The sequence below is a fragment of the Pipistrellus hanaki genome (genome assembly GCF_964339955.1).
Source record: "Pipistrellus hanaki genome assembly, chromosome: 19".
In the NCBI taxonomy this organism is placed as follows: Eukaryota; Metazoa; Chordata; class Mammalia; order Chiroptera; family Vespertilionidae; genus Pipistrellus; species Pipistrellus hanaki.
The window spans coordinates 1,772,815-1,797,079 of NC_140521.1; the positions used below are offsets into that span (position 1 = coordinate 1,772,815).

Genomic DNA, 24,265 nt, shown 5'->3' on the forward strand with positions numbered 1-24,265 from the left:
AGCTGAGCAGACCCTCCTGGGCCTCACGGGTGGCTGCCTAGGCGGCCAGGATGGGGAGGGCAGACCCGGGGCCCCACGACCGTCTGTGCCTGCGCCAGAGCCCCTCAGGGAGGCCCCGTGTGTGGTAGGACCCGGGGCTCCCACACAGCCTGGCCCCATCCGGCCGTAGAGCAGGTGCCTGGGTGACCCTGACCTGCTCCTGAGCACATCTGGCAGCTCAGACTCCGGGGGCCCTGCTGGAGGGCACTGAGGACCCGGCTGCCTGTCCCACCTCTGTGCCCATAGCCCCATTGCCACCCCAAGCCCGTCCTGCGGGGCTGAGGCCACAGGGCGCCCTGCTCACCTGCCAGGAGGGGCGCCCAGCTCCTGGCTCAGGTTCAGCCTGTGGCCTCTGCTTCTGCTGCTCCCGCCCCTCCACCCCCCACAGGCCAGGTCCCAGGGCAGCCCCTGAGCATGAGGGGCCTCCTCACTCCCCCCTCAGGGGCCTCCCAGCGGCCTCTTCCTGGACACAGGCTGACCCCACCCAGAGCCCCTCCCAACTGCGGGGATCCTGAGCCTCTTTGCCCAGCAGCCCGGGTCTGTGCTGGGGACTATCTGGGGTCACGTCAGTCCTGAACCCCGACCAGGCAGCCTGCGTCTCATCAGGGTCACTGTCTCCTGTCCAGCCCCCACACCCAGCCGTGCCCTCTCCTCCAGGACGCCCAGCAGGAGCAGCTGAGGCCTCTGCCCCCGGAGAGGTCCCTCTGTCCCCACTGCCCAGTCCCGGGGCCTCAGGCTGCAGAGCCCATGGGGCCCTGGGAGCAGCCGCTGTCCAGCACCTCAGTGCTGAGCTCTGCCTCCCTCCTCCTGGGAGCTCCTGCTGCTCCTCCGGGACCCTGAGCCAGGAGGGGGAGGCCCCCCCCTGTCTGTGCCTGGGCTCTGGGGCCCCCCTCCTTCCCCCTCAGGGGCTGGGGGGAGTGTCCGTCCTCACGTCTGCCAGCTCCTCCCCACACCCGGTCCAGCTTCTGCCTGAGAGGAGGACACGTGCATAAAACACAGGCAGGGCATGTGTAAGAACGTACACACATGTGAGGACACGGAGACTACATGGTACACGGAGAGCAGACATACAGGTGTCCGCATACAAAGGCGTTTCCTAAAACTTACAAATCCACGTGGTACAGGCTCCACCGGTTACTGTGAAGCCCACCCCACTGATGATGGTTTTACAATGAATCCCTGACTCAGTCAGATCTCCATGGAAACCTGAAAGGCCGCCCATGGTGTGAAATGTTTGCTGAAGGGTCCTCCTCTGAATGCGACCCTGAGGGCATTTCTGGAACATTCTTCTCCCCTCATGGACCTGCTCAGCCCCAGGAGCTCCTCCCCCTGAGCAGCGCCCTCCCCTGTGGCCTGCACAGAGGCTCCCTGTGTGTTTCTTGGGCAGCATCTTCCCTGGGAGAGAAACCCCGTTCCTGTGTCGCTGGTGAGTGTGTGAGCCCCTCACACAGACGCTCACCTGAGAGCGCCCTGCTCCTGCGATCAACACAGAATCAGACCGCGGTGTCTGGGCTCAGACCCTGGGGGTGGGAGGAGGGACAGAGACCTGGGGAGCCCTTAGTCAGCTGGGCTCTCAGGGCTTTGGGGCAGAGGAGGGAGTGTCCTCCCGCCAGCAGGGGGCGCTGTGAGACTGCAGGTGGTCAGCTCACAGCTGTTCAGTGAGACCTTCCCACTCAGGGGCCTGCACTATGGGCTCCCTGCTGTCCCTGGGGGCCTGGCAGCGCCCCCTGAGCAGGCACCTGTGTGTGGTCTCAGCAGGTGCTTCCTCCCAGGGCCCCCCAAGGGCTGAGCCAACCTCCATGTTCCTCAGTCTGGGGTGTGAGCTGAGCTGCAGCCCCAGGGCCCAGGGAGGGGCTGGGCAGTCCCTGGAGGGACCCTCATTTGCATGGCAGCCCCTCCTCTGGCAGAGGTCGGGGGAGAAAAGGAGGCCTGGGCAGCCCAGCCCCACTGTGGGCTCAGGGCTGTGAGCACCATGGCCTGGACTCCTCTGCTCCTGGCGCTCCTCTCTCACTGCACAGGTAGGGCCAGGCCTGGGCCCAGGCTCATTCTCTTCCTTCCCAGTCTCCTGGGCACCTGCCCCTGGTCCCTGCCCCTCACTGACAAGTGTCTGTGTCTGCAGGGTCCCTCTCCCAGCCTGTGCTGACACAGCCACCCTCCCTCTCTGCCTCTCCGGGAGCCACAGCCAGGTTCACCTGCACCCTGAGCAGCGACCTCAGTGTTGGTGGTAAACGCATCTACTGGTACCAGCAGAAGCCAGGGAGCCGGCCCCGGTATCTCCTGAACTACTACTCCGACTCAGACAAGGAGCTGGGATCTGGGGTCCCCAGCCGCTTCTCTGGATCCAAAGACACCTCGACCAACACAGGACATCTGCTCATCTCGGGGCTGCAGCCCGAGGACGAGGCTGACTATTACTGTAAGATCTGGAACAGTGGTCCTAAGCACAGTGACACACTCAGATGGGGAAGTGGGACAAAAACCCACCCTCCTCGCCCCAAGCTGCTGACACATGTTCAGAGGCAGGACCTGCCTGACTGGTGCCCGCAGGCCTGGCCCGGGGTGTGGGGTTAAGGGATGCTGGGAGCCGAGGGGCCACAGGTCCACAGGGGAGGAGAGCCGGGGACCAGGCGCTGTGAGCACAGGGACCACGGGGGCGGAGCCGCTGGCTTCCCTGGGAAGTGACCGCCTCACAGCCTCCCGGGCACCCTGGTCCGTTCCCGCGGATCGCTGGGAAGGTTGTGACCCCCAAGGGGGCGGCAAGCACATGCGCTGTCGGAGCCGGGGTGGCACAGAGAGGCCGGGCATCCACCTGGGAGAGGGTGCGATGGGAGAGACGCACGCCCAGGAGATCCAGAGCTGGGCTGGGTCCGGGGCCCTCAGCAGCCGGGAAAGCTCGGGAAACTGACTGCCAGTTTGCAAAGGGCCCGGGTCCTCCCCACGGGGAGAGAACACAACCAGCTTAGCAGAGAAGTGTCCCTCCCCTCTCCCTCTCTGTACCACCGCTTGCCCTGTGCGCTCACTCACACCTCCCTCTCAGCAGGGATGTGGGTCTGGCAGCCTCCTGGGGCCCACAGACCACCGGGCTCCAAGGTGAGCGCTCACAGGGCACAGAGGCTTATAAAATCATTAGAAGGCTTCAAAATCAGCTGTTTTTATGGGACTGCACAACAGTTTGGACTCCAAATAAATACCCCTGGCCCTTATGAGGTCTTTGTGAAGCCTGATCTTAATTTCAAATTAAAATGTGCAAAAACCGAAAAAACCGGTTTGGCTCAGTGGATAGAGCATCAGCCTGTGGACTGAGGGGTCCCAGGTTTGATTCTGGTCAAGGCCATGTACCTTGATTCGGGGCACAGCCCTGGTGGGGGTGTGCTAGAGGCAGCTGATCGATGTTTCTGACTATCCCTCTCCCTTCCTCTCTGTAACAAATCAATAAAAAAATACCCAAAACCTTCTAATGTGAGACTAAATCCAATCTATTTTCACTGAGGACACTGTAGAATATGTCTAAAGATTGCTCTACTCTTATACACTCACAAGTCCTCCTAAGGGTTCCTTTTGTAATGGTTTCCAATCACAGCTTGCATTCAATTTTATTTCGTATTAATTTCCGGTGTGTGTGGCAGCAAAGGGTCAGGTAGCGATAGATTTACAAAGTCCCCCCGATATTTCCCGAACCCCTGGGGCACCCCACACAGCTATTGGCTGTCTTCTCTATGCTGCTCACTCCCCTACACCCCCCAATTCTTTTTCAACTTCCAGCCTGTCCTTCACCTCCCCTTTCACCCCGCCCTCTAACCCCTTCGTTTCCGGCCGCCATCAGCCTGCTCTCCATTCCTCTCCGTCCATCTCTGCTCTGCTGGGCTGTCTGCATCGTCCTTCCATTCCTGGGCTTCTCAGGCCTTTGCTCCCTGAGCCCCCTGCCCGCTCACCCCGGTGGCTCCGGCCCGGGCAGCGGCCACGGGGTCCCTCCTCTCCCCACAGCAGTCTAACGGTCCCAGGGGCACGGCTGCTGGTCAGTGTCCCTCACCGGGGCCGCTGGAGGCGGAGGCCCATGGATGTGGAGGCAGGACAGGGACCTGGCCATCAGGCTGCATCCTCACCCCATCCACTAAAGAGGCTGCAGTTGGCACAGTGAGCAGCAGGGGGCGCTGTGGGGCTGCCTCAGCATCCAGGTGCCCTCAGCTGTTCCACCCCCCCCAGTGCCCAGGGCTGGGCCCTGGTGCCTGTGTGTGCTGATGGGGGCTCCGGGCGGTGCCCTCTGGGCTGGGGCAGGTGCCAGCAGCTGCCTCCTCCCTTGTGTCTCCCAGGGGGACACTCTGAGGCCCCCTGAGAGCTGTGGCCTGGGTGACAGCCCAGCTCAGGCTGAGGGGGGGCGGCCTGGGTGGTGCAGGCTCTCCAGGAAGGAAGTGAATTTGTGTGAGCAGCCCCTCCCCTGGGAGGCCCCTGAGAGGATAAGAGAGGCCTGGGCCTGGGGCTGCAGCTCAGGGTTCCCGCTGGGCTGAGCCACCATGGCCTGGACTCCTCTGCTCCTGGCGCTCCTCTCTCACTGCACAGGTAGGGCCAGGCCTGGGCCCAGGCTCCTTCCCTTTCTGCTCGGTCTGCTGAGACCTGCCCCTGGTCCCTGCCCCTCACTGACAAGTGTCTGTGTCTGCAGGGTCCCTCTCCCAGCCTGTGCTGACCCAGCCGCCCTCCCTCTCTGCCTCTCCGGGAGCCACAGTCAGACTCACCTGCACCCTGAGCAGCGGCTACAATGTTGGCGGCTACTGGATATCTTGGTACCAGCAGAAGCCAGGGAGCCCTCCCCGGTATCTGCTGTACTACTACACAAGTACCAGTTTGGGAAGTGGGGTCCCCAGCCGCTTCTCTGGATCCAAAGACGCCTCGACCAACACAGCACATCTGCTCATTTCGGGGCTGCAGCCTGAGGATGAGGCTGACTATTACTGTCAGCTATATTATAGCAGCAATACTCAGCACAGTGACACACTCAGATGGGGAAGTGGGACAAAAACCCAACCTCCTCGCCCCAAGCTGCTGACACAGGTTCGGAGGCAGGACCTGCCTGACTGGTCCCCGCAGGCCTGGCCCGGGGTGTGGGTTAAGGGATGCTGCGAGTGGAGGGGCCACCCGTCCACAGGGGAGGAGAGCCAGGACCAGGCGCTGTGAGCACAGGGCCTGCGGGGGCGGAGCTGCTGGCTCCCCTGGGAAGTGACCGCCTCACAGCCTCCCGGGCACCCTGGTCCGTTCCCGCGGATCGCTGGGAACGGATAGTCACTTTTTTTAAAAAAATATTTTTTACAGAGAGGAAGGGAGAGGGATAGAGAGCTAGAAACATGGATGAGAGAGAAACATTGATCAGCTGCCTCTTGCACACCCCCTACTGGGGATGTGCCCACAACCAACGTACATGCCCCTTACCGGAATCGAACCTGGGACCTTTCAGTTTGCAGGCTGATGCTCTACCACTGAGCGAAACCGGATTCGGTGGGATAGTCACTTTTCCAAGCTTTCCTGGCTGCTGATGGGCACCGGGTCCTTCCCTCGGGGGAGGGAATATAACCAGCTTAGTTGAGAAGTGCCCCCTTCTTCCCAGAACACCCGCTTGCCCTGTGCGCTCACTCACACCTCCCTCTCAGCAGGGATGTGGGTCTGGCAGCCGCCTGGGGCCCACAGACCACCGGGCTCCAAGGTGAGCTCCCACAGGGCACAGAGGCTTATAAAAATCATTAGAAGGATTTAAAATCAACCATTTCTATGGGACTATACACTGCTTTGGACTTTAAATAAATAACCGTGTTCCTTATGCGGTCTTTGTGCAGCATGATCTTAATTTCAAATTAAAATATGAAAAACACACCGAATCCGGTTGGCTCAGTGGATAGAGCCTTGGCCTGTGGACTGAGGAGTCCCAGGTTTGATTCTGGTCAAGGCCATGTACCTTGGTTGCAGGCACAGCACCGGTGGGAGGTGTGCTGGGGGCAGCTGATCAATGTTTTTGACTATCCCTCTCCCTTCCTCTCTGTAAAAAATCAGTGAAATATATTTTAAGAAATAAAATAAATAAATTACACAAACACCGTCTAATGTGAGACTAAATCCAACCTATTTTCACTGAGGACACTGTAGAATATGTTTAAAGATTGCTCTACTTTTTTATACTCACCAGTCCTCCTAAGGCACATGTGTCAAACACAAGGCCCGAGGGCCAAATCCAGCCCGCCAGGCCTTGCAATGTGGCCTGCACCGCGCTGTCATCACTGCACTCCGCTGTCAGTTTATGACATTGTCAGTTTATGACTGTTCAGTAAACCATTCGGCCCGCGATTTAGGCTGGATTTTAGATTTTGGCCCCTTCTCTGATTGAGTTCGACACCCCTATAAGGGTTTCTTTTGTAATGGTTGCCAATCACAGCTTGCATTCAATTTTATTTCGTATTAATTTCCGGTGTGTATGGCAGCACAGGGTTAGGCAGTAATAGATTTACAAAGTCCCCCCGATATTTCCCAATCCCCAGGGGCACTCCACACAGCTATTGCGATACTATTGGCTGTCTATGCTGCTCATCTCCCCCCCCCCACCAATTCTTTTTCAACTTCCAGGCTGTCCTTCCCCTCCCCCCTCCCTCGCCCTCTAACCCCTTCAATTCCGGCTGCCATCAGCCCGCTCTCCGTTCCGCTCCGTCCATCTCTGCTCTGCTGGGCTGTCTGCATTGTCCTTCCATTCCCGGGCTTCTCAGGCCTTTGCTCCCTGAGCCCCCTGCCCGCTCACCCCGGTGGCTCCGGCCAGGGCAGCGGCCACGGGGTCCCTCCTCTCCACGCAGCAGTCTAACAGTCCCAGGGGCACGGCTGCTGGTGAGTGTCCGTCACCGGGGCCGCTGGAGGAGGAGGCCCATGGATGTGGAGGCAGGACAGGGACCTGGCCATCAGGCTGCATCCTCACCCCATCCACTGAAGAGGCTGCAGTTGGCACAGTGAGCAGCAGGGGGCGCTGTGGGGCTGCCTCAGCATCCAGGTGCCCTCAGCTGTTCCACCCCCCAAAGTGCCCAGGGCTGGGCCCTGGTGCCTGTGAGTGCTGATGGGGGCTCCGGGCGGTGCCCTCTGGGCTGGGGCAGGTGCCAGCAGCTGCCTCCTCCCTCCTGTCTCCCAGGGGGACACTCTGAGGCTCCCCGAGAGCTGTGGCCTGGGTGACAGCCCAGCTCAGGCTGAGGGGGGGCGGCCTGGGTGGTGCAGGCTCTCCAGGAAGGAAGTGAATTTGTGTGAGCAGCCCCTCCCCTGGGAGGCCCCTGAGAGGATAAGAGAGGCCTGGGCCCGGGTCTGCAGCTCAGGGTTCCCGCCGGGCTGAGCCACCATGGCCTGGACTCCTCTGCTCCTGGCGCTCCTCTCTCTCTGCACAGGTAGGGCCAGGCCTGGGCCCAGGCTCCTTCCCTTTCTGCTCGGTCTCCTGGGAACCGGCCCCTGGTCCCTGCCCCTCACTGACAAGTGTCTGTGTCTGCAGGGTCCCTCTCCCAGCCTGTGCTGACCCAGCCGCCCTCCCTTTCTGCATCTCCGGGAGCCACAGTCACAGTCACCTGCACCGTGAGCAGCGGCTACAGTGTTGGTGGATACTGGATAAGGTGGTACCAGCAGACGCTGGGGAATCGTCCCCGGTTTCTCCTGATGTATAAATCAGACTCAGATCAGCCCCATGGCTCTGGGGTCCCCAGCCGCTTCTCTGGATCCAAAGACGACTCGGCCAATGCGGGGCTCCTGACCATCTCGGGGCTGCAGCCTGAGGACGACGCTGACTATCACTGTCACACATGGGACGGCAGCTCTAAGACTCACACAGCTGTCCAGACCCACAGGGAAGTGAGACAAAAACCTCCTCTCCGTTCCTCTGGCCTGACCTGGGCCCTGCTGGTGGCTCTCACTCCCCAACCCCCTCAGGACCCTCAGCACCATGAGGTCTCACGTGAAGGCTCGGTCACAGCTGACTGTGCATGAACATGTGAGGCAGCATTTCTGCCCCCCAGGTCCTCCCCTCCTTGTTCAGGGAGAAACCATGTCAGACCCGATACTTACAACTAAAGGGCTTCCCCTCTGCCTCCTCCTTCCCCCAGACACTCTGGGCTCCTCCAGGTCCCTCCTCCTTCCGCCCTCGGAGGGTTTTCTGGCCCAGAGTCCAGGAGAGCCTCCCTGTGCCTCAGCCGAATGCAGCCTCGCCTCCTCTCCTCCCTCCCACAGTATTCCTTCCCTCCACAGGGCTCCCTCCCTCCTGGGCTGCTTTCCATTCCCACTGCTCCCCAGACCCTGGTCCCCTCCTGGCTGTGTCACAGAAAACCGGGGAAGGACCAAGCAATGCTTAGAGAGATGGAGTAACATTTAGTACTCGCTGGTCTGGAGAAAAATGTCTCTCCAATTCTGGGCCCAGACATGGAGGCTTTGCCCTATTTATATGTGTTTACCTCCTTTGTCTCCCAAACTGGGGGTGCTTCCGGCCCCCTTTGCAAGTTCTTAAAGAGCCCCTGTGTCCTGGGCCTTGAGAGCCCAACCAAGGCCTGGCCTGGTGCCAGCACTGATAACCTTGTCCGGGGAAGGTTTCATGGCCTCTCTGAAGTGGGAATCGTCTCATGTTCCTTATTCTTTAAGCAAGCAAGCGTGTGCAGAAGCCACATAGCAGGGTTACCATGGCAAACAGCAGTGTTTATATCGGATGGATGCTTCCATTGGAGACCCCTCACGGCCTCTGGATTCTTCTGCAGGGACTCCGCCTGGAGAGCCCTGTGGTCACGTCCCTACACGGACGGTAAATACTCTGATGACAGGAGACCAGCACCCCGCGTCTTAGACAGGGACACAGTCCCTCCTCATGTGACTGTAGAAACTCTAAGGAACATCTGTGTCATGGTGACTTCCCGCTCCCCGTGTGAGTTTCTACACCAAAGATAATGGGAACACATTCTTCCCGTCAGACCCAAACACATGCCCCACTGATCAATGACGGGGATAGATTCCTGAGGATTTAGCCTGAGTTCTGGAGGACATTGCGAGTGGCCATGTGACCAGCAGGTGGTGCTGTGGCCCTGCCCTGGGTTCTGCCTGGGGCTCCTTCACAGCTGGGGTCCCAGTGGCCTCTGGGCTGGGAGAGTCACTAAACCTGGACAAGGAGGAAGGAAGGACGGGAATTCCTTTGTTTGTTTCAAATAGAACCGGGTCCCAGGACCTGAGACACAGGCTGACACGGAGCATGTGACACAGGGGAAGGGGCCCCACACCCAGGAGGACATCCAGTCACGTCTGCAGTCAGGAAGCTGGCTCCGCTCCCCTGGTCCACGGGCCGCCCCGGGCCCTTCCTCTGCACCACTTACTGCCCCACCCGGTCCCCACAGGCTGGGAGGGCCTCGCCGAGGTAACATGGCTGCTCCCGGGCCGGGAAGACGCCCTGAGCGTGTTCCTGGAAACTCCCCCCATCGGGACCTGAACAGCCCCCAGGAGCCCTGCCAGCCAGATCGACGCCTCATCACGTGTGATGTGGGATCAGGGGCTCACTGTGCATGAACTTGGCTACATCTTTACTGGAGATGAAACCAAATTAATTTATCATTTAGGACATGCCTGGCACCTCCCATTGCTGAGCCCAGGATGAGATGCTGCAGTGAGTGCCAGCATCTGTGCCAGTCAGACCAGGATGAGGCAAGAGGGACAGGGACCTGGGAAGCAGCAGACACCAGCTGGGCCTCAGGCTTTAGACCAGGGAGATGTAGTGTGTCCTGTGGCCAGCAGGGGGCTCTGTGGGATCGCCCTGGGGCCTCCACACAGCTGCTCATTGAGGACTTTGCACTCACAGGAGCCTGGGCCTGGGGGCAGGTCCCTGTGCGCCCTGATGTGGAGCAGCTGTGTCTGTGCTGGCAGTGCCCCCGGAGCAATAGCCTCTGTGTGGTCTCAGCAGGTGCTTCCTCCCAGGGCCCCCCAAGGGCTGAGCCCACCTCCATGCCCCTCAGTCTGGGGTGTGAGCTGAGCCGCAGCCCCAGGGCCCGGAGAGGGGCTGGGCAGTCCCTGGAGGGACCCCCATTTGCATGGCAGCCCCTCCTCTGGCAGAGGGCGGGGGACAAAAGGAGGCCTGGGCAGCCCAGCCCCACTGTGGGCTCAGGGCTGTGAGCACCATGGCCTGGACTCCTCTGCTCCTGGCGCTCCTCTCTCACTGCACAGGTAGGGCCAGGCCTGGGCCCAGGCTCCTTCCCTTCCTGCTCGGTCTCCTGGGAACCTGCCCCTGGTCCCTGCCCCTCACTGACAAGTGTCTGTGTCTGCAGGTTCCCTCTCCCAGCCTGTGCTGACCCAGCCGCCCTCCCTCTCTGCATCTCCGGGAGCCACAGTCACAATCACCTGCACCCTGAGCAGTGCCTCCAATGTAGGTGGATACTGGATATCTTGGCAACAGCAGAAGCCAGGGAGCCGTCCCCGGTTTCTCCTGGTATATAAATCAGACTCAGAGAAGCACCAGGGCTCCGGGGTCCCAAGCCGCTTCTCTGGATCCAAAGACGCCTCGGCCAATGCGGGGCTCCTGACCATCTCGGGGCTGCAGCCTGAGGACGAGGCTGACTATTACTGTCACACATGGGACGGCAACTCTAACAGTTACACAGCTGTCCAGACCCACAGGGAAGTGAGACAAAAACCTCCTCTGCTCCCCTGGCCTGACCTGGGCCCTGCTGGCGGCTCTCACTCCCCAACCCCCTCAGGACCCTCAGCACCATGAGGTCTCACGTGAAGGCTCGGTCACAGCTGACTGTGTATGAACGTGTGAGGCAGCATTTCTGCCCCCAAGTCCTCCCCTCCTTCTTCAGGGAGAAACCATGTCAGACCCGATTGTTCTCATTAAAGGGCTTTCCCTCCGCCTCCTCCTTCCCTCAGACCCCCTCGGCTCCTCCAGGTCCTTCCTCCTTCCGCCCTCGGAGGGTTTTCTGGCCCAGAGTCCAGGGGAGCCTCCCTGTGCCTCACCCGCATGCAGCCCCGCCTCCTCTCCTCCCTCCCACAGTGTTCCTTTCCTCCACAGGGCTCCCTCCCTCCTGGGCTGCTCTCCCGCCCCGCTGCTCCCCAGCCCCCAGTTCCCCTCCTGGCCTAGACCCCTCACGTGCTCCGGATTCTTCTACAGGGACTCCGCATGGATAGCCCATTGGTCACGTCTCTACATGGACATGAAAGGTCTCTGATGAGCGGAGACCAGCTCCCAGCGTCCCAGACACGGACACAGTGCCTCCTCTGTGTGACCCCTCAGAGAGCGGCAGTTTGTGAGCATGCTTATGCCCCAGAGGGAGGTGTCAGTGCTGACACCAGGCCAGGCCTTGAGATAGGGTCTCATGGCCCCTGCCCAGCTCGGAGGCCTTCTTTCCTAGATCACTGTCCGCTTTCTGAGGAACAGGGTGACCCTCTGAATAACATGGTCGTCAAAGGCATGACCCTGACGTTGCTTGGGAAGGACTGTTTTGTCCTGTGTTGCTTCTTCTGCAAATACGAGATGAGGTAAATGGGCTTAGAAAGGGGTCCTGCACAGAGGGTCTGGGCTGCTCTCTGGTTTCCCTGCGTGGAGAGAGGCAGAGCCGTCAGTGGCCGGCTAATAAAGGCTCCCTGAATTTTAACTTGTTCTGGACTCCAGTGTTCCTTCACTTGTGTTCGCTCTACAACAGACCTACAGAGCTTGTTCTCCTCAAAAGAACGTCTGTGTCCTGATCATTTCCCACTCTCTGTGTGAGCCTCTGCCTCCACAGACAATGTGAACAAATTCTTCCAATCATACCCAAGCACATGCATGCCTGATCAATGACAGGGACAGATTCCTGGGGAGTTAGCCTCAGTGTTCTGGAGGACATTGCGAGTGGGCACATGACCAGTAAGTGGCGCTGTGGGGCTGCCCTGGGTTCTGTCTGGGGCTCCCTCACAGCTGGGGTCCCAGTGGCCTCTGGGCTGGGAGAGTCACTAAACCTGGACAAGGAGGAAGGAAGGACGGGAATTCCTTTGTTTGTTTCAAACAGAACCGCGTCCCAGGACTGAGACACAGGCTGACACGGAGCATGTGACACAGGGGAAGGGGCCCCACACCCAGGAGGACATCCAGTCACGTCTGCAGTCAGGAAGCTGGCTCCGCTCCCCTGGTCCACGGGCCGCCCCGAGCCCCTCCTCTGCACCACTTACTGCCCCACCCGGTCCCCACAGGCTGGGAGGGCCTCCCCGAGGTAACATGGCTGCTCCCGGGCTGGGAAGACGCCCTGAGCGTGTTCCTGGAAACTAGCCCCCATCGGGACCTGAACAGCCCCCAGGAGCCCTGCCAGCCAGATCGACGCCTCATCTCGTGTGATGTGGGATCAGGAGCTCACTGTGCATGAACTTGGCTACATCTTCACTGGAATTGAAACCAAATTAACTTATCAGTTATGTCCATGCTGGCACCTCCCATGGCTGGATCCCAGGATGAGACGCTTCAATGAGCGCCAGCGTTGGTGCCAGTCAGACCAGGATGTGGGAACAGGGACGGGGACATGGGGAGCAGCAGACACCAGCTGGGCTCAGGGCTTTGGAGGAAGGCACTGTAATGTGTCCTGTGGCCAGCAGGGGGCACTTTGGGATCACCCTGTGGCCTCCACCCAGCTGCTCACTGAGGACTTTGCACTCACAGGATCCTGGGCCTGGGGGCTGGGCCCTGTGCGCCCTGATGAGGAGCATCTGTGTCTGTGCTGGCAGCACCCCCTGAGCAATAGCCTCTGTGTGGTCTCAGCAGGTGCTTCCTCCCAGGGCTCCCCAAGGGCTGAGCCCACCTCCATGCCCCTCAGTCTGGGGTGTGAGCTGAGCTGCAGCCCCAGGCCCCAGGGAGGGGCTGGGCAGTCCCTGGAGGGACCCCCATTTGCATGGCAGCCCCTCCTCTGGCAGAGGGCAGGAGAGAAAAGCAGGCCTGGGCAGCCCAGCTCCACTGTGGGCTCAGGGCTGTGAGCACCATGGCCTGGACTCCTCTCCTCCTGGCGCTCCTCTCTCTCTGCACAGGTAGGGCCAGGCCTGGGCCCAGGCTCCTTCCCTTCCTGCTCGGTCTCCTGGGAACCTGCCCCTGGTCCCTGCCCCTCACTGACAAGTGTCTGTGTCTGCAGGGTCCCTCTCTCAGCAGCTTGTGGTGACCCAGCCACCCTCCTTCTCTGCGTCTCCGGGAGCCACAGCCAGGCTCACTTGCACCCTGAGCAGCGGCTACAGTGTTGGCAGCTATGCTGTATGGTGGTACCAGCAGAAGCCAGGGAGCCCTCCCCGGTTTCTACTGAAGTACCACACAGACTCCAATAAGTACGAGGGCTCCGGGGTCCCCAGCCGCTTCTCTGGTTCCAAAGATATTTCGGCCAATGCGGGGCTCCTGACCATCTCAGGGCTGCAACCTGAGGATGAGGCTGACTATTACTGTCAGATCTGGTACAGTGGTGCTTCCCACAGTGACACACTCAGATGGGGAAGTGGGACAAAAACCTCCACCTCCTCTGAGTCTGATTTCACATCAACTGACCCTGTTAACATAACATCCAGGTGCAAACTCCACGGGGAAGAACCTTCTGGTTCCTAATGGGTCACTTTCCCGGTTCGCTCCCATGTCTCTGCGTCTCAGAAGCACAGAACCAGCACCAACACCCACTGGTCCCCACGTCCCTGAAAGGCGGCCTGTCATCCGTGGGCCACAGACCAGGGCCCGGGCGATGGCTGTGTCTGACGTGAACTAAGGAAACAGCTGTGTGACCTGTTCCCAGAGCCCAGGCCCCTCCCAGCAGGCGGCCCGTCCCCGGATCAGGGCCTCCGCACCCAGAGGTCAGAGCAGGGACCCCTCCCTCCTGGCTCCTGTGCCCAAGGCTCCTGCCCGGCCCTGTGCCCGCTGACCAGGCCCTCAGCTGGGAGGGGCTGGGGGGCCTGAGGCCCAGGAGGAGGTCCGGGCACAGGGGTGGCATCCCCTCTGCTGGGACCCTGACCTCAGAGCCATCAGGGGGAGGGGCTGTCAGAGGGAAAGGGGGCCTGAGCCCAGGAAATTTCGGGGGGGATGGACAGGGGGAGGGGCCCTGAGCGTTCTGGGCAGGACGACCTGCCAGAGCAGAAGGGACCAGGCTCTGGAGTGTCCAAGGAGAGACATGATGGGGTTAAGGAGTTGATGGTTTTATCTAAATTGATGAGATTCATGATTTAATGGTGTTAATGGGTTGATGGTTTTATCTAAATTGATGGGTTTATGTAAATTGTGGGGTTAATGAGTTGATGGGTTTAACAATAGGGTTAGGGATTAGGGATTAGGGTATGGGGCTAGCACAGGGAAAACCCACCAGCAGGGGGCGCTGTGAGGGCCAGGTAGGGCCAGGCCTGGGCACACCAGAGCACAGTGGGTTTTCCCTGTGCTAGCCCCATACCCCAATCCCTGCTCTGGTGTGCAAACTGGGAATGTCTTCCCGGCCAGCCCGGTGTCCGCCATCCCAGGGCCACATCCCACCGCCGCCTCCTTTTGTCCACACGTCTTTCCTGGAAGCGGCCCTGACCGCTCCTTGGCTCCCGGTCTGTGGCTCTGGGGCTACGATGACGGTGTGAGGAGCGGGACGGAGGCGGCATGGCCGGGAAGACGGAGGTGCTGGCTCCTTGGCCCTCGGCGGTGAGTGTGTCTGCGTTCTGGTCTGAGGAACCAGAGGAGCCGGTGACGGTGAGGCCTCCTGGGGCCGGGCCGTGTGCGCGGGGCTGGTCTGCACGGCCAGACCGATGCCCCCATGTCCGGGAACAGGGGCTTTTATCACCCCCTCCCCCCAGTTAGGGATGGGGAGGCCTGGGAACGGGGCAGCACCAAGTCCACATGGCCCCAAAGCCTCCCCTGAACACTTTGCAGGAGGAAAAAAATAAACCCACAGATTTAGGGTCCAAGCTCCTCACTCACTTGAAAGGGCCCAGCTGGGACCCTGGCCGTGTAGCTCAGCGGGCTGGGGCGTCACCCTGTGCACCAAAAGGCTGCAGGTTCGATTCCCGGTCAGGGCACCTGCCTAGGTTTTGGGTTTGATCCCCAGATGGGACATATACAGGAAGCAACCAATTGCTGTTTCTCTCCTACATCTGTGTTTCTCTCTTTCTCTCTCTCTCGTTCCAAAATCCAAATAAACGTACCCTTGGGTGAGGATTAAAATAAACAAATAAATAAAAAGGCCAAGCTATGACTTCCAACTCTGCCACTTTGGGAGCGTTACAAATCAGAACCCCCCCCCTCCCCTGTGTGCAACCAGAGTCTCACTGGATTTTTCTGGTCTGGGATGGATACTGCTCATTGTCCTCCGGGTCGCTGTCATGGGCAGCCAAGGCTAAAACCCACAGAGCTAACCAAAGAAAGGTGATCAGTGTCCCCACCCCCCTCCCCCAGCCCCAGAATGACGACGAGACACCCCCACCCCGAGCCTGGTACCCTCCAAGCGCTGGCCTCACCGAGCACAAACCGAAGATGGTTTAGCGTGATGATGGGTTTAACGTGAGAAACTTCCAGGCCCAGGAAGACAGCGGCTGAGCCCGCAATACCTACAGCTGAAAAGGGTTCTAACGGAGCGCTCTTTATTTTTATTATTATGTCCTTGAAACCACAGTGGCCAAATGACACTGTCAGCACAGGCATAGCTATGCACCCATATCACCTAATGTTGCCAACAGGCGTTCGGACTCTCAATCAACCTGTCATTTCTCCTTGTACAATTTACACAATAAAAACAAACACGGAGCATTTTTAAATTATTCCGTGAGCCGTGAGAATGGCCTTTGCACACGATCCTCCCGAGACTCGCACACCTGCCTGGTCCAGGAGGGAGGACCTCACCTGTTGGAAGCTCAGGAGCCAAGGGAGCAGGGGAGGGGAGGGGCTGGAGGGGCTTAAAGGAAGCGGTAGTTCCCGCTGTGACCAGCAGGGGCCGCTGTGAGACCGTCTCTGGGGTTGGCCTGGCCTGGTCTCTCCCAGGAGGCAGCGGGGCAGGGCCAGGTTTCCTGTGAGGCCTGGGCAGGTGTGTCCTCCTGGGAGGGTGGCTCCCCTGCACGTGGCTGTGTGCCCTCCAGCTGCTGCTTCCGCCCAGCCCCCCCCCGACCCCCCACGGGGAAACCAGTGCACCCACAGGGCTGCCCTCCCTGCTCAGGGGCCTGAGACCCTGGGGCAGAGGGGGTGGGGGCACATTTGCATGAGCAGCCCCTTTCTGTGCCCGGGGAGGGGATAAGAGGCCTGGACCGCCCAGCCCCAGCTCTGTGTCCTGGGAACGGGCTGCTCCACCATGGCCTGGACCCCTCTGCTCCTGGCGCTCCTCTCTCTCTGCACAGGTAGGGCCAGGCCTGGGCCCAGGCTCCCTCCCTTTCTGCTCGGTCTCCTGGGAACCTGCCCCTGGTCTCTGCCCCTCACTGACAAGTGTCTGTGTCTGCAGGGTCCCTGTCCCAGCCTGTGGTGACCCAGCCGCCCTCCCTCTCTGCCTCTCCCGGAGCCACAGCCAGGCTCACCTGCACCCTGAGCAGCGGCTTCAATGTTGGCGGCTACAGGATAAACTGGTACCAGCAGAAGCCAGGGAGCCCTCCCCGGTATCTCCTGAATTTCTACACAGACTCAGATAAGGGCCAGGGCTCCGGGGTCCCCAGCCGCTTCTCTGGATCCAAAGACGCCTCGGCCAATGCGGGGCTCCTGACCATCTCAGGGCTGCAGCCTGAGGACGAGGCTGACTATTACTGTCTGACCTGGCACAATAATGCTTCTCACAGTGACACACGCAGATGGGGAAGTGGGACAAAAACCTCCACCTCCCCAGAGTCTGGGTTCCTAACAGTTGAACCTGTTGAAAGAACATCCATGTCGAAGTATATGTGGAAGACAGAGAGAAAGAGAGAGAGAGAGAAACATCAATGATGAGAGCGAATCATTGACCAGCTGCCTCCTGCAGGCCCCACACTGGGGATCGAGCTTGAAACCCGGGCATGTGCTCTGACCGGGAATCAAACCATGACCTCCTGGTTCCCAGGTCAATGCCCAACCACTGAGCCACCAGGCCCGGCCCACAGGGCCTCTGTGACCACCCAGATCTCCAGGCTGTCACGTGACTTAATAAACCCGCTGCCACCAGGAGCTGCCAGGCCAGGGGCAGCTGAGGCAGCACCTGTCTCCTCTCCTGCAGGGCCACGGGGTCACCCTGTCCTCGCTTTCTAAACCGTGACTCAGCACTCCTGGGCGGCATGACACTGACCACCCCGTCCCCCTCTGTGACCGGGTCCCCCAGGGCCGCCTGCTCCCAGCTCAGAGCCGAGGGACACGGACGCTCTCTGTCACTGCCCCACTCGGGGAGGATGTGTGTGAGATTAAAGCAGGGTTTCCACAGCTTCTCCTCATCCTAGTCCACACGCCATTCCCTGAGTCCAAGTCACTGAGCTAATTTCTCTCTAAGAAATAAAAATGCAGCTCAGTGCACACCCACAGTGATATCAATTCCGCTCCCTGAGTCCAGGGCGCCCTCCCTGAGGTGAGCTGACCCGGCAGGGGCCTGTCTCACACCCACGGGAAGGGCACCAGCTGGTGACAATCACCGTCCCCAGGAAGGCGTCAGCAGCCCAGAGCAGGGGTCACGTGTTCTGGGGCCTCTGGGAGCGGAGCACCCCACCTCCACACCTTGGGCTGCAGCTCAGCAGGAGAGGGCCTGAGGGAAGGAGGAGGGCCTGGGACCAGCGGCTCCTCATTTTACCCTCACAGGGGCCAGATCCAGGAACATTTCCCCTCGTAGGTCAGGACCCCGGAAGTTAAACACGTGAAGGAGGAAAGAGAATGGACGGACACCACCACTGAGGCGCCCAGAGGAGGGTTCTGGGCGGATAGAATTGGACAGGATCCTCCAGGCCATCAGGGGGCAGACAAGCTTCTCAGTCCAAAGGGAAGAGGAGACCCAGGATGGGACAGACTCTGTGGGCACAGACACAGGGCAGTTATGGACCCAAAACCAAAGCAGGGGAACAGGGGGCCTCTCTGCAGGGCTTCGGAAGTATAATATTTGCCTCTACCATTTATCTAGCTATCAATCAATTTCTCTACCATCTATCAATCTGTCTACTAACACATATCTCTATCTATCTATCATCTACCTACCTATGTATCTATCTATTTATGTATCTATCTATCATGTATCTTTCTATCTATCATCTATTTATGTATCTATCTATCATCTATCTACCTATCTATTTATCATGTCTATTTCCAATGGCTACCATGATTCCTTCTGTAGTTCCCACCACAATGACTATTACCCAGGGCGTCACCAGGGGGCGCTGTGGACCTCCTCAGAGCTGCCAGACCTGCAGCTAAATCTAATGGTTCTAATTGAGTGGGCGCTGCGCCCATGCTCATGGCCTGGGTGTGAGGTGCCAGCAGGTGCTTCCCCTACAGGGACAGACTCAGAGCCCACAGCCTCCCCAGCCTCCTCCTCACAGTGAAGCTCCCCAGGGGCCCAGCACCCAGGACAGGGGGGTCCTGTGGGCTCACATTTGCATAATGACCAGCAAACGCCCCTCTACCCAGGAGGCCGGGAGGAGATAAAGGGATAGCCGAGCCCAGCAGGTGCCAGAGACCAGGGCCCCTGGGAAAGTCTCCACCATGAGCTGGCCTCCCCTCCTCCTCCTCCTCCTCCTCCTCGCTCTCTGCCCAGGTGCAGGGCCATTTCAGAGACCAGCCTGGGGGGGAGGGGTCCCTCGGCCTTTATCCTTCATTCCTGATTGTGTCTGCTTTTGTTTCAGGGTCCAGGTCCCAGGCTGTGGTCACTCAGGACCCCTCAGTGAGCGTGTCCCCAGGTCAGACGGTCACTCTCACCTGCAGCACTAACAGTGGAGAAGTCACCGGCAGTCACTACCCGTACTGGGTCCAGCAGAAGCCTGGCCAGGCCCCCAGGACACTCATTTATGACACAAACAACAAGCTCCCCTGGACCCCGGCCCGGTTCTCAGGCGCCATCCAAGGGGGCAGAGCCGCCCTGACCCTGGCAGGGGCGCAGCCTGAGGACGAGGCCGAGTACCACTGCGCTCTGGCCTACAGCAGGCATTCCCACGGTGCCAGGTGCAGGGGGGAAGTGAGGCACAAACACCAGCTCAGGCCTCTCTGCCTCCAGGGCCCCGTCTGCTGTGCACAGGGCTGTGTCCAGCTGGCGTGGATCTGAGGTTGTTCTCTGAGGCCCCGGAACAGGCAATTGCATCCATTGTTCTCGGCTGTGATCATTGTATGAAAACAAGAGCCAATGTAATCACCAGCCTCACAGGAAATGGACAGGAGCAGCAAGAGGAAAAGTCACCCACACTCACACTCACACTCACACTCACACTCATACTTATACACACAGTCCAGTCTGAATTACACTTGAGCAGCATTTAATAATCAAGATAAAAGTTAAGAACCTAGCCGAAACTGGTTTGGCTAAGTGGGTAAAGCGTCAGTCTGTGGACTGAAAGGTCCCAAGTTCGATTCCGGTCAAGGGCATGTATGTTGGTTGCGGGCACATCCCCAGTAGGGGGTGTGCAAGAGGCAGCTGGTCGATGTTTCTCTCTCATCGACGTTTCTAGCTCTCTATCTCTCTCCCTTCCTCTCTTTAAAAAATCAATAAAATATATTTTAAAAAAATAAGTTAAAAAAAAGAGGGAGGGGGACAGGCAGACCGAGGGGCCGGGGAAAGGAAGGTATGAAAGTAAATGCTTTTTGAAATAAATATGTTGTTACTGGCTTCAGAGGAGAAGGCAGAGGGAGAGAGAGATAGAAACATCAATGATGAGAGAGAATCCTGGGCCGGCTGCCTCCTGCACGCCCCCCACTGGGGACTGAGGCCATCAAGGGGGCCTGTGCCCTGACCAGGGATTGACCCGTGACCTCCTGGGTCATAGGTCAATGCTCAGCCCCTGAGCCCTGCCGGCCGGGCTGATGTTTGCTCACACACCCCCATGTCTAGCCCATGGTCTCGGGGTGACAAATGCACCACAAACCCCACACCCAGCCACACGCCTGCTCTCCCACCTGACCTCCCCTGTGTCTGGGGGGTCAGGGAGCACCCCCACCTCTCAGAGGTGCTTCCTCCACGTGACACTCCGGCCATTTCTTCCGCTCTCCCGGCCTGGGGCTCCGCCGGTCACCTCCTCAGGTCCTGACTGGGGACATGTGCCATCCTCCTTCCCGTTTTCTCTGTTGTCATTTCCTCCAGCTGCCCCAGAACGCCCCCTCACAAGGTCTCCCTGCCCCGCTTCCTCCTAGAACCTTCCTCAGAGCTAAGTCTGCAACCTGCAGGCCTGGCACCGGCACCGGCACAGGGGCAGCCGGATTAATGGGTCCCAGCTCACGGCGGGAGGTCTCAGTGGAGCCGGACCCGCCCTGGGCCCGCGCTGATGTCCATGGAGCCGGGTCAGCGGAGACCGGGAGGCATCAGAGGAGTGTGATTCCCGTCCTGCCGGCAGCCGGGGAGAGCAGCGGGGCACCCACACACGTCTGCTCTGCACCCCATCAGCCGCGGCTGTATTGGCAGAAGGACTAGGATTACAGGGGACGTAGGCACAGGGCGTGCCAAATGGGCAGTTCACAGGTAATGTGGATGGAGATTTCGCAAAGCCTTGTGGGTAAGCAAATGTCTGTGGGTAAGCAAAGGCCTGTGGGTGAGCAGAGGCCTGTGGGGAGCAGAGGCCTGTGGGTGAGCCGAGGCCTGTGGGTGAGCAGAGGGTGTGGGTGAGAAGAGGGTGTGGGGAGCAGAGGCCTGTGGGGAGCAGAGGGCTGTGGGGAGCAGAGGCCTGTGGGGAGCAGAGGGTGTGGGGAGCAGAGGCCTGTGGGGAGCAGAGGGTGTGGGGAGCAGAGGCCTGTGGGGAGCAGAGGCCTGTGGGGAGCAGAGGCCTGTGGGGAGCAGAGGCCTGTGGGGAGCAGAGGGTGTGGGGAGCAGAGGCCTGTGGAGCAGAGGCCTGTGGGGAGCAGAGGGTGTGGGGAGCAGAGGGTGTGGGGAGCAGAGGGTGTGGGTGAGAAGAGGGTGTGGGTGAGCAGAGGCCTGTGGGGAGCAGAGGCCTGTGGGGAGCAGAGGCCTGTGGGGAGCAGAGAGTGTGGGGAGCAGAGGCCTGTGGAGCAGAGGCCTGTGGGGAGCAGAGGGTGTGGGGAGCAGAGGGTGTGGGGAGCAGAGGGTGTGGGGAGCAGAGGCCTGTGGGGAGCAGAGGGTGTGGGGAGCAGAGGCCTGTGGGGAGCAGAGGGTGTGGGGAGCAGAGGGTGTGGGGAGCAGGGGCCTGTGGAGCAGAGGGTGTGGGGAGCAGAGGGTGTGGGGAGCAGAGGGTGTGGGGAGCAGAGGGTGTGGGGAGCAGAGGGTGTGGGGAGCAGAGGGTGTGGGGAGCAGAGGCCTGTGGGGAGCAGAGGGTGTGGGGAGCAGAGGCCTGTGGGGAGCAGAGGGTGTGGGGAGCAGAGGCCTGTGGGGAGCAGAGGGTGTGGGGAGCAGAGGGTGTGGGGAGCAGAGGGTGTGGGGAGCAGAGGGTGTGGGGAGCAGAGGGTGTGGGGAGCAGAGGCCTGTGGGGAGCAGAGGGTGTGGGGAGCAGAGGGTGTGGGGAGCAGAGGGTGTGGGGAGCAGAGGGCTGTGGGGAGCAGAGGGTGTGGGGAGCAGAGGCCTGTGGGGAGCAGAGGGCTGTGGGGAGCAGAGGGCTGTGGGGAGCAGAGGGTGTGGGGAGCAGAGGGTGTGGGGAGCAGAGGGTGTGGGGAGCAGAGGGTGTGGGGAGCAGAGGGTGTGGGGAGCAGAGGCCTGTGGGGAGCAGAGGGTGTGGGGAGCAGAGGGTGTGGGGAGCAGAGGGTGTGGGGAGCAGAGGGTGTGGGGAGCAGAGGGTGTGGGGAGCAGAGGGCTGTGGGGAGCAGAGGGTGTGGGGAGCAGAGGGCTGTGGGGAGCAGAGGGTGTGGGGAGCAGAGGCCTGTGGGGAGCAGAGGGCTGTGGGGAGCAGAGGGCTGTGGGGAGCAGAGGGTGTGGGGAGCAGAGGGTGTGGGGAGCAGAGGGTGTGGGGAGCAGAGGGTGTGGGGAGCAGAGGGTGTGGGGAGCAGAGGCCTGTGGGGAGCAGAGGGTGTGGGGAGCAGAGGGTGTGGGGAGCAGAGGGTGTGTGGAGCAGAGGGTGTGGGGAGCAGGGGCCTGTGGAGCAGAGGGCTGTGGGGAGCAGAGGGCTGTGGGGAGCAGAGGGTGTGGGGAGCAGAGGGTGTGGGGAGCAGAGGGTGTGGGGAGCAGAGGGTGTGGGGAGCAGAGGGTGTGGGGAGCAGAGGGCGTGGGGAGCAGGGGCCTGTGGAGCAGAGGGCGTGGGGAGCAGAGGGTGTGGGGAGCAGAGGGCTGGCCATCTCTCACGCTCACAGGCCGTCCTGGCGGGAGGATGGGCCGCGTTCCCGGGGAGCTCCGGGTCCCACCTGCCTCTTCCACCAGAACAAGCCCCAGAGCCCAGAGCAGGAGCCCTCCCCCCCGAGCTCTGGTCCCGCCCCCTCCCCCCAGCTGCTCCCGAGAAGGTCTGTGTCCCCTTCATGAGGGCCCCTTCCGCTCAGCACCCAGAGCGAGCCCCCCCTCTGAGCCCCGCAGGGGCAGGTCCACTTTGCTCTCTGTTCCCCGCGCTGTGTCCTGGGTCAGGGTTCCTGCGCCCCAATCAGGGAGGGTCACCCAAGGCCGCCCCCTGGAGGATGAGTCTCAGGGCTGGAAGCACAGGGTCAAGGACTGGGTGAAGCAGGTTCTGGAGCAGGCTGACGGCAAAAGGGGCTCCCCGGGGCCAGCAGAGGGCGCCGCGAGACCTGCTATGGGGGTTTCTGCAAAACTGGGCCTCCCAGCTGGGCAGCCCTCCAGGGACCCCAGGCCCCTGGGCTGGGCCCTTTGATTCCTGTGGGAACTGGGCAGGCGGAGGGTCTCTGGCCTGAGTTTCTGCACGTGGCTGTGTGCGGCCCCAGCAGCTGCTTCCTCCCAGCCCCACTCATGGGGACACTGGTGCACAGGCTGGCCTCCTGGGCAAGGGCCCCACACCCCTCTGTGCCCCTGGGAAAAGGGCGGGGGCACATTTGCATGAGCTGCCCCTCCTCTGCCAGGCCAGCTGGGCGGGGATAAGAGGAGCCTGGAGCCTGGAGCAGCTCAGCATCAGCTCTGAGGACCCAGGATCAGCTGTGAGCACCATGGCCTGGCCCCCTGTGCTCCTCCTGCTCCTCGCTCACTGCACAGGTAGCCACAGGCCTCAGGCACCCGCAGCCCCTGCCCTTGACCTTCTTCTCACCCCCCTGTGTCTGTGTCTGTGTCCGCAGGGTCCCTCTCCCAGCCTGTGCTGACCCAGCCGCCCTCCCTCTCTGCCTCTCCGGGAGCCACGGCCAGACTCCCCTGCACCCTGAGCAGCGACCTCAGTGTTGGTGGTAAAAACATATACTGGTACCAGCAGAAGCCAGGGAGCCATCCCTGGTTTTTCCTGTATTACTACTCAGACTCAGACATGAAGCTGGGACCTGGGGTCCCAAGTCGAGTCTCTGGATCCAAAGACACATCAACCAACACAGCGCATCTGCTCATCTCGGGGCTGCAGCCTGAGGACGAGGCTGACTATTACTGTAAGATATGGAACAACAATGATAAGCACAGTGACACACTCAGATGGGGAAGTGGGACAAAAACCCAACCTCCTCGCCCCAAGCTGCTGACACAGGGTCGGAGGCAGAACCTGCCTGACTGGTCCCCGCAGGCCTGGCCCGGGGTGTGGGTTAAGGGATGCTGCGAGCGGAGGGGCCACCCGTCCACAGGGGAGGAGAGCCGGGACCAGGCGCTGTGAGCACAGGGCCCGCGGGGGCGGAGCCGCTGGCTCCCCTGGGAAGTGACCGCCTCACAGCCTCCCTGGCACCCTGGTCCGTTCCCGCGGATCGCCGGGAAGGGATGGGACCCCCAAGGGGGTGGCGAGCACATGCGCTGTCAGAGCCGGGGTGGCAGAGAGGCCGGGCATCCCCCTGGGAGAGGGTGCGATGGGAGAGACGCACGCCCAGGAGATCCAGAGCTGGGCTGGGTCCGGGGCCCTCAGCAGCCGGGAAAGCTCGGGAAACTGACTGCCAGTTTGCAAAGGGCCCGGGTCCTCCCCACGGGGAGAGAACACAACCAGCTTAGCAGAGAAGTGTCCCTTCCCTCTCCCTCTCTGTACCACCGCTTGCCCTGTGCGCTCACTCACACCTCCCTCTCAGCAGGGATGTGGGTCTGGCAGCCTCCTGGGGCCCACAGAC

At 60.7% G+C, this 24,265-nt stretch overlaps 2 gene segments (V, D, J or C); both read left to right on the plus strand.

Moving 5' to 3' along the window:
* Positions 1–2,005: 2,005 nt before the first annotated feature.
* On the plus strand, positions 2,006–2,610 carry LOC311613972 (immunoglobulin lambda variable 5-39-like). The segment is given in 2 exons: positions 2,006–2,057; positions 2,159–2,610.
* Positions 2,611–20,325: 17,715 nt separating this feature from the next.
* LOC311613731 (putative non-functional immunoglobulin lambda variable 11-55) lies at positions 20,326–23,984 on the plus strand. The segment is given in 3 exons: positions 20,326–20,618; positions 23,102–23,231; positions 23,312–23,984.
* Positions 23,985–24,265: the final 281 nt, after the last annotated feature.